Consider the following 10,298-nt stretch of genomic DNA (forward strand, 5'->3'; position numbering starts at 1 on the left):
GCCAATATTTTTTTTAAATTACAATTTAGCTGGAACAAATAAAACTAGTGATTTAATAAACATAAGAAACAAAGAATAAAATATAAAGAAATATCAATAAAAAACATGATTTTTCATTAAGAAAAAAATTTTACATTGCATTAATTAAATTGAATAAATCAGTATAATTAATACTTTTGGACCTAAATTTAAATTATAGAAAAATGGCATAAACAGCAATCTTTTTAAAAAAATAAATTCAAATAATAGACAAAAATTATTATTAGCCATGAAAGTAACCCCAAAATACAATATTTTGAGTGTGATAAAAAATTAATCAAAATAAAATATTATGTAAGCAAAACTAAGTAGAATCAAATTAAAGAAGAAAGGAAGAAAAAGATTACAGAATAAGCTCCTTCAGCTATGGATAGTTTTTCAAACTTGGCATTATATGTGCTATTTTTTCATGGTATTTTAAATTGTCTTTTCGTCCAAAAGTTCTTCCGCAAATCGGGCAACTATGTACCATTCTGACTTCTTTGTGTAATTCTTCATGCCGTTGAAGATTACCTTTATGAGAAAACTCTCGAGAGCAAGTAGAGCATTTGTATACCTGAGAAGTTGATATTAATTTCTTGTGTAACATAAATGAAGGATCTGAAAGAAAAATTAAAACAATATTAAGATTAATGAAAAGTACTAATAATTCCTGCAGAAAACTCATTTAATCATAGAACTATTTAAATTTTATAAAGAGTATCATAAGAATTTATTTTTAAGCAGATTATACTGATTTAACAGGTGTATAAAACCAACATAATAAAATTAAATGCTTATTAATTAGTTTTTAAAACCAATTTTAGCATAAATATAAAAGTATTTGCTAAGGATTTACTGAATTTTGATAATTGGATAGAATCCAGAAGATAAACCATTTCAAATTGAAAACAGCATTTTGTAAAATAAAAGAATAAATATTGAAACCATATTTTAAAAAAGTCAAATTATAAGACAAAAAGAAAATAGTTTTTATTTTTAAAATGTAATTATTTATGAAATGAAGTGTGTGAATTGGTACAATGAAATATTAAATAATCACTTTGAATTATTGATTTAATCTTAGGCTGAAAGATTAAATAACATTCCATATTTTTAATTTTAATTTCTACAAGATTAATAAATTAAAACACAAATAAATTATTGACTGAATAATATGCAAGTTATAATGCATTTATCTAATGAACTATTGAATAATTATGAGAGGAAAAAAAGGTCTCTATTAGATTTGCAAAATTACAACTGATTATATGAAATAAGATCAAAATAATATAAATACAAAAATTATTATAATATTGTGCAATCTTTAGCAATCTCTAAAACTTTGGCATTAAATAGTAAAATCACAATTATTCTTTTCTCAAAGTTTATTAATCAAATTCTTTTGTGTTAGCTGAATTAGTTAAATAAAATATTAAACATAAAGTTATATAAGAGTAAGCAACTTTTTTTTTGGATATGCAATGCAGTTTCCAACTAAAAAATTATTTAAATTTGTAGGTATTATTAGGACAATAATATGAGACTGGATTAGAGTAGTACTGTGGGGGGAAAATAAACTTATTTTTCATAAAATATTGATGATATAATTTTAAGCATTGCTAATAAGTTTCAGACTGAATTTAAGTAAGTTGATACAGATTTGTATTTTTTTAAAAGATATCAATGCAGTATAAAATATAACAATATTTATCAAAAAAATTTATTTTTTAAAAAAGAATCAAATATTTAAAAAAATAATAAAAAAGCATCTGAACAGCAACAAAATGTTTATTAAACATTACAGATAAACATATTTCACCATAAAAATTCTGTGAAATGCGCTTGATTAACAATTCCAAAATATAAGTGTTTAACAAAGAAAAGCAGTATGTGATAAAAAAGGTTAGTAATCACAAAAAAATAGCAATTTTTTTTCAAAAAAGAACATATTAAATTGAAACAAGAATACTTCTGCAATACTTTTAGGGTCATAACTAAAATTATTTATACATTAATAAATGATTCATCAAAACATTAGAAATAAACATAATGCTTTAGGTACGTATATGCACAAAAGTGAAACTTCTTTAGAACTGATGTAAACTGTAAAACATTTTCTTAAAAATAGCAATCAAATTTATTCAAAGATATTTATAATTACTACAGAACATAATAAATATTCCTTACTCCCAACTGTGTTCCCATTGGTCTATAACCTCTAAATTTCCTTTGCTACCTTTCTTACTGTTAGTCTAGTCTTTCAGTAATACAATATTCTCTAGTTCTTTCACTCATTGTTTCCAACATTTTTTTATATCATTTAACAGAAGACATATAAATAATTTTCCTCATTCAGAAAAGTAAAAAACTGACCCATTCATCAAAGCTTTTTGTTAATATTATTATTATATAAAGACAGAAATATTTCAAAATGTTAAAAAAAAAAAAAAAAATAGTACACATACATAAAGAATTTATAGTTTTGAGGAATTAAATTAAAAAAGTTTTACATGGTATAGCAAAAATTAGTAACGATCAATGCATATAACCACTTGGCAACTTTCAAACAGATAAAATTAGCTTTCTTTTCTTGATAAATAAACTTCACAATATTTATGGGCTTTATATGATGAAATTGTTTCAATGAGCATTAGAAAATATTGGCTAGTAAATCTTGAGAATAATGATGATGTAATTTCTTGTGTTGCTCAGGCTTCCATATTTGCATTATTTTGTTCAATTATTGCTAATTTTTACTTGAAGACATAAAATGCTCTATCTTTAGGAATAGTTTTGAAAATAATGTAACTATTCAAAAAGATCATGCTAGGGCAATAAAAAGATATATTGCTGAATTTTGTTTTTATGTATAAAAAGACAGTATGCATATCTGTATTTTGATGATAATGGCAAAGAAAATTCTGTGCATATGCAAATAGCTTAACTTGCATCCATGTAAAATGCATACAGTTTTGGTCTCACAACATTAACAAGTAAATAGTAATCATAAACTTGTATGTCAATCATTCTTCTATTTTCTCCACCTCTCACTGCTAGGTAATGAAACAATATCAACATGAATACATACACAAAAGTTATTTTTCTTCTTGCTTTTTTCCTCTATTACTACCCCTTTCTATTTCACTTCAGTTCTCTGACCTACAATCTTCACTGTAGAAATTTCATTTCACATAAATTGGGATTTCCACACAAAAGAAGAAAAAAAAAAAAATAAAGGTAAAAGGAAAAAAAAGGTAACTGTTGATTTCTTCTCAATTGGTTAGATAATATATTCAATTCCTGAATCTTTTATCAGAATATCACAGCAACTTCCCTTTTTCTTCAAAATATCAAGCACTCCAAGACAGCGCTAAGAAATATTTTTTTTATATCCCAAATTGATGTACCAGTTTTTCATGCTGCTTCACCTTATCTTTCCGGGCAAAAAGTTTGGAGCAGAATTGGCAGGGATACATCACTCTAACTTCTTTGTGCATCTCTTCATGCCGCTGGAGATTACCTTTCTGAGAAAATCCACGGAAACAGACAGAACAATGAAAAGGATGTAACTGAGTCAGATGCTTGTATAAAAGAGGTGAATCTCCTAGAAAGGTAACAAATTACTTTAAGCAGAATGGAAAGAAAAAAAAATCTAATAAACAAAAACATCCAAAATGTAAATCGATTACTTGTATGTTAAAAACACTAATTTTTTATGCATATACAACAATCAATAAAAATTCTCACTGAAGATATTATTGCTTTGGATTATTTAATAATATCATGAAATAATATCTCCTGAACAAGAATTTCTTGATTATGGTTCAGAAGAATAACCTGTTTTCTTCTCAATAATACAGATAATGCAACTGTAAAAGATGGCTGTACAACATTAAATGATAAATCATTCCTCAATACATTACTAAGCTCATTAGAATAAAAAATGGATTTTCATGAAAGAGCTGAGATAAAAAATAAACACATTTATGAATTGACGAAGTACTAAAAACATGCAAACTAAATATGTATTGAATTTTAAAAAAAAGAGGAACAAAGGAGAAAAAAAAATGCAATGAAGTAGAATTCAGTAGGTTAAGAGTAATAAACATCTAAAAACTTGCTAACTTGCTTGAAGATGAAACATTGTAATTAAATATTTTTAGCAGTATCCTGAATTGAGAATTCAAACAAAAAAGAAAAAAAAATATTTTTTCAATATGTTTTAATAGGAAGAAATACACGTTTTATTCCAAAACATAATACAATTTTTTCTTGCACAGATTTCATGAAAAAAAATCAGTTCATAAAAAAATCATTAAAAAAACACAATTTCATAAAGCAAGCATTTATTCTTGGAATCATCAAATGACATAACAAATATTAAGTTCTCAACCAGAAATAAAAAGAAAAGAAAACATCTATAGTAAAAATATTAATATTTCAAGAACTTTTCATTAAAAAAGTCATTAAATGTTTAAAAACATTTTGATTATTAAAGTTAAATAGGCTTCCATCAAATGTAAGGTTTGATGTTTCATTAAACTACCATCGTACAGTGTTTGTTAATGGACAGCATATGCATTTAATTAGAGAATTCTATTTTTACCAAAAAGTTTTAATACATTTAATTAGAGAATTATATTTATATTAAATAATCTTTCACAGTACAACAGGGGTGTTTGTGGGACCCCAAAAAATCCCCTGAAACTTTTACGGACTTACAACCGACATTTTGGAGTTTCGAGAAGGGGGGGGGGAGAAATAAAAAATTACAATTATGAAGTATTGAATAACCTAATTATAAAAGTTCAACGAATTACTTTTTTTGCAAAATTAATAACCATTAATTTTGCAAAATTAAGACCTTTGAACCCAGGTCACGTGATCGCACATCTGGTCGAACGAAGTCTCTCCCTTTTTTTTCTGCCGCGCCTACTTGCCGAAAAGAATCCAGAAGAGAATGTCCGAGAACCGGGGGAATGAGTCATAACTCGCAATAAGGAAAGAACAAAAAAGAAGTTTTTTCCCCCTTTTCACGCATTATCACTGCCTTTGGAGAAAGAAAGGAAAAGTTTTCACCACACACACTGACCTTGCGTTTTCTGCTTTCAAAGCAAACAAAATTACCAGATCAAAATAAATAATTCATTATTATTCCTACTTCCTTTTGAATGACGATCCCCGGAATTTCCGGGTATCGAAGTTCAAAATCCCCGGAATTCCGGGGTTTCCCCGTGAGCACAAACACCCCTGGTACAATGAAAGTATATTTTAAGTTTCTTTTGATGTAATTTATATGATATATAATCATAAATCATTACTTCGAATCAAAACTTTTAATTTTGAGTTATATCATGAATATTATATTTTGTAGGTATAATTTTTAAGTCCAACATGCAATAAATATATATATATATATAAAAAATTGTATCTAAAACTGTTTCTGCAACAAATATTTACAATCAAAGCATGATGAAGTGTTTGTTTAGCTTGTGAAAAACTACAGCTTTTATGCCTAATCAAAGAAAAGGGAGCGTTCAAATGAAAAGGTACGAAACGACATTGTGGATATAAATGACTTTATTCATATACACCACAGGCCTGAGCACAACGATCCCACTGATTAACGAGCCGAAGGATTCCTTGTTCCCAGAATTCCTGTGGACGTGACGAGACCCAGTCCTTCACCGCATCCTTGAGTTCGCCGTCCGAGTTGAAGCGCTTCCCTTTCAGATGGTTTTTTCAGGGGACCACACCCATGAGAATCGCAGGGCGGCATGCCTGGGCTGTAGGGCGGATGGTTGAGCTGCTTCCACTTGAATTTAGCCAGTTCCGCATATGTGACCCTGAAGACGTGTGGACGCGCGTTATCATGGAGCAGTACCACACCCTCCGTGAGTAGCCCCGGTCTTTTGATCTTGATAGACTAGCGTAGTCTTCGGAGTGCCTCACAGTACACATCGGAGTTAATGGTTCTTCTGTGCTCGAGGAATTGAACAAGTAGAGGACCTTGGACTTCGAAAAAGACAGTGAGCAACACCTTGCCAGCTGACGCCACGGCTTTGAACTTTTTAGGGGGAGGTAAAGACAAGGAGGTATGCTTCTACTGCATGCTGTCCCTCTTTGTCTCTGACTCGTAATGATGGCATCAGCTCTCATCACCGATTCCTGACAGCGGGGTCTTCATGATACCGAAACAGTTGTTGAAGTGCTCCATACACAGTTCCTTGTGCTGGTCGGTCAGCTGCTTCGGAACCCACCGTGCGCACACCTTCCGATAACGCAACCTATCGTGAAGAATTGTTCACACTGTTCCAGCGCTGACATCCACCTTCACCGCGAACATTCGCAATGTGACACGCCGATCACTTCTCACTAGGTCGTCCACCTTGTCGATGAGATCGGCCGTGATGACTGAGCTTGCCTGACCTGGTCTCGGATCATCAATCAAACTCTCACGGCCTGCACGAAAACGGCACTACATTTTCTCACTGACATGTCTGACACACAGTCTTCCCGTATACTTGTAACCATGCCGGCGATGAATAGCGTAACACCTTCCCTATCAGAAATCGGATACCGCCGCGCTGTTCCTCAATCATCGAATTTTACAATGTGAACACCATCCTGTCTTCACATGCACTGCCACATCAATTGGACGGCGCTCTTTATAAGAGCTTCTACTTTCTCCTGCGCATGCGGACGCCAGCGCATGTTCCGATCTACGCCGGAGAATCCAATCGCATCCCTAGATATCTCACTACATTCTACCATAGTGGCATAGGCAAATATGTTAACGATTGCGTTGTTACGACGTTTCGTACCTTTTCATTTGAACCCTACTAGTATAAGATCTAATATAAGGCAGCAAAATCATATATACGTAAGTCAAGAACTAGTGAAATATTGCAGGATCTGAATATACTTTTAATTTTAGATTCATCTTTTCCCTCGTTTCTCCCTATCTACGAAATTATGATGTAATGCCATATGGGACTTCAAATTGTCTTTACGTGAGTAGGTGCTTGGACAGAAGGTACAGGAATACAACTGTCTCACTTCTTTGTGCAGTTCTTCATGGCGAAGGAGATGATGCTTTAAATTAAAGGTACGAAAACATATGTGGCATCTGAAAACTTGAAACAATGATCCAGTGGCAGGGATGTTATTAATTAATGATAAATCTGAAAAAAAAAAATGTAAAGAAGTCAGGTTTTTTCCCCCTCTAAACAATTTATATTATAAAAGTAATACTTTAATTACCATACAAATCAAGAAAAATCAATGAATATATTTGTATGTTTTGTAAAACAATATTAAATTAAAGTAAAATTTTGTAAGATTGTAATGAATGTTGCCTCTCACAGTAATGCAGAGGTGTATTTATATAAAATGGTGCCAAAGGTAAACAACAAAATAACATTTTCCTTTTCTTAAACATAATCTGCATAACTTGAAACTGTCCAACCCCTCTTCTAACACTTTATGAGAGGGAATGAAATTGCGATGAAGCCTAAATAATAAATATATAAACATTTTTACACTCATGATTATTTTGCAAACCAACCACCATTTCACTATGTCAACCAACATAATTATTGAATTTAATTAATTTTTGGTACACTAAAAGAATTAATTGCTACATAAAATAAATCCCCAAATTTTAATATATCCTTATATTTCATAACTAAATATATTCTTATTTTAAATTGGTCAAAAATAGATTTTAAATCATGATTTGAATTTACATGTCATTTTCAGAAATCAATCTACTATACGAATCAAAGGTCAGATGCATACAAGATAAAGAGAAGGACATCTCATTCAAAACAATGACTGAATGTAGAATACTAATGTTCATCTACACTACAATATGAATTTTTTTTAAAAAAATAATATACTACACAGAATAAATATTGACATGTATAGCATTTTGTAAAATAAATATAAATGATATGTAAAAATTTTATAATAAAGAGATAAAGAAAAAATATGTAACTTTATTAATCAAAAATTGCGTTACAAGTATATTTTGAAATCCAATAGCATACCAAACTCAAAAAGCACAAATGGATAGCAGTTTCAAGAAAGGGTAAAATCAATAGATTTCAAATAGAAATGCACACAAAGTACATCATATTCTCTCTCATTATTAGTAGATCGAAAATCAACAAGAAACTATGCATGTAAGAAACTAGCTTTTTGATTTTAAAAATCAACCATAAACACAGCAAAATTTTTAAAAATAAGTTTCTACAGCCTTATTAAAAACGGTAATAGTTTGTGCATTTATTCTTATATTTAAAAAATGCTTAAATAAATTATAAGATCTTGAATGAAATGCATAAATATACCAAAAAATGAACACATGAATTAAATAATATTTAATATTTTCTTAAGACAATGAGCATACAAAAATATATTGATAATAAATCATATATGAAATCCCTATGTTTAAAAGAACCACATGAATAACATTGTAATAACGATAACTGATGAAATACCAACTTGCTATAATATATATTAGATACGTATAGTGTAGAAGAGAAGAAAAAAAATGTATACAAAACATTTCTATAAAATTTTAAAAGGACACATTAACTATGAAAAGTTAAAAGTAAAGAAAGTTAAACTATAAAAATGAAAATAATAGTAGTTTTAGAGGCCTTTTTTTTCCCAGAATGAAATTTGTTATAACTTTTTTTTTTAATTAAAGTATTTCTCAAAATTAAAATTAGTCTCTCAAAAGTAATAAATTCTATACCTGCAAATAAAATTAATTAAGGCAACCAGCTTTTAATAATTATATATACTAGCATCATATTACTCTTAAATGATACATTATTACTAATTGCTACCACAAACATGCTACCACAAACGACAGTTAAAACTACCCAATTTTTCATAAAAAAAACATAAGCAAGAATTAAAAATATGTAATAATGTGTTAAGAAAATGTGATTTTCGATAATAATAAAATACAAAGTACGAATGAAATTTTAAAAAAAACATTCACTAACGTAAAAAATCAAGATTCAATACTTCTTTATATATTAAATTATAACTAAACATTTAACAAAATCAAAACATAAAACTGAAATAAATTTACCTAAAAACTTGGGGTAAAATAAAATATTTTACCTTAATATACATTAAAATAATTCTTGTAAGACAACCCATAGCTGAATTTTTATATCAAAATGGATTATTACTATGATGCACTATTTTCTCATGCTGCTTCAGTTTATCTTTATGGGGATAAACTTTTGGACACAGTTTGCAGGAATATACCATTCTGACTTCTTTATGTGTTTCTTCATGGCGTTGAAGATTATATTTTCGAGAAAATCCATGAAAACAGATAGAGCAATAGAAAAGCTTTGAATTTTGATGATGCTTGTTTAACATGTTTGAAATATCTATAAAAAAAAGGACATATAAAATTTCACACCAAAATTTCACAATATATTAAGAAAATTATGAAATCTCATCAGGAAAAAAAAATCAACTATCAAATACAACATTTTTAAATAAACAAAAAATAAGAAAATATGGAATTAATTTTTTTTTCAAAACTTTTGTATGGAGTTTTCAATTGAGATAAAATATTGTTTACAACAGGTAAGTAAAATGTATACTTTCAATGCTTTAAAAGACTTGCATTTTAAAAATAAGATTTCATATAAAAGATCTGAAGTAAAAAGAGAAGCAGTTGCAGACTAAATAAAAATTGGAAAATAAATAAATAATTCTGAAAAATAAACCTTCATTCTGATAAAAATGACTGTATAAAATCATATTCTTATTATAAAACTGTTTGTCGCATAATTAGATTCTATAGACATTAAAAATAAAAAAAGAAATATTTTGATATTACTGGCAACTGAATTAGAAAACAATAATTAAATGATTAAAAACTAAAGCATAGCAATGTAATTAAAATATGAAAGGACCATGCATTTTCAGCAATACTGGAAAATAATTACATAAATTATAAAACAATATGGCAAAATATTTGCCCATGAAAATATACATTATATTATTATTACATAATATTATTTTAATTTTTTTAACATATTGAAAATGCTTTAAAAAATAAACTATTTAAAAACTGCAAAAATTTGCAACAAATACAATTGAATTAATAGAATTTTATTTAATGGCATATTTAATTTCTCGTATTTATTACAGGCAACAAAAAATACATAATCTCTGAGAAATCAAAGCAAGAATTATAACATGAATTTATCATCTAACAATGATTTTTGCTTTAATCT

The 10,298-nt window shown here is 28.4% G+C and overlaps 1 long non-coding RNA gene across 1 annotated transcript; it reads right to left on the reverse strand.

The window, feature by feature from the left end:
* Positions 1-2,002: 2,002 nt before the first annotated feature.
* On the reverse strand, positions 2,003-9,436 carry LOC129987728 (uncharacterized). Its single transcript, XR_008785592.1, has 3 exons — positions 9,163-9,436; positions 6,947-7,205; positions 2,003-3,625 (listed from the first exon to the last, which is right to left on the reverse strand). It is a non-coding gene; the product is annotated as an uncharacterized LOC129987728 (long non-coding RNA).
* Positions 9,437-10,298: the final 862 nt, after the last annotated feature.

The sequence above is a fragment of the Argiope bruennichi genome, chromosome 10, assembly GCF_947563725.1.
Source record: "Argiope bruennichi chromosome 10, qqArgBrue1.1, whole genome shotgun sequence".
NCBI lineage: Eukaryota > Metazoa > Arthropoda > Arachnida > Araneae > Araneidae > Argiope > Argiope bruennichi.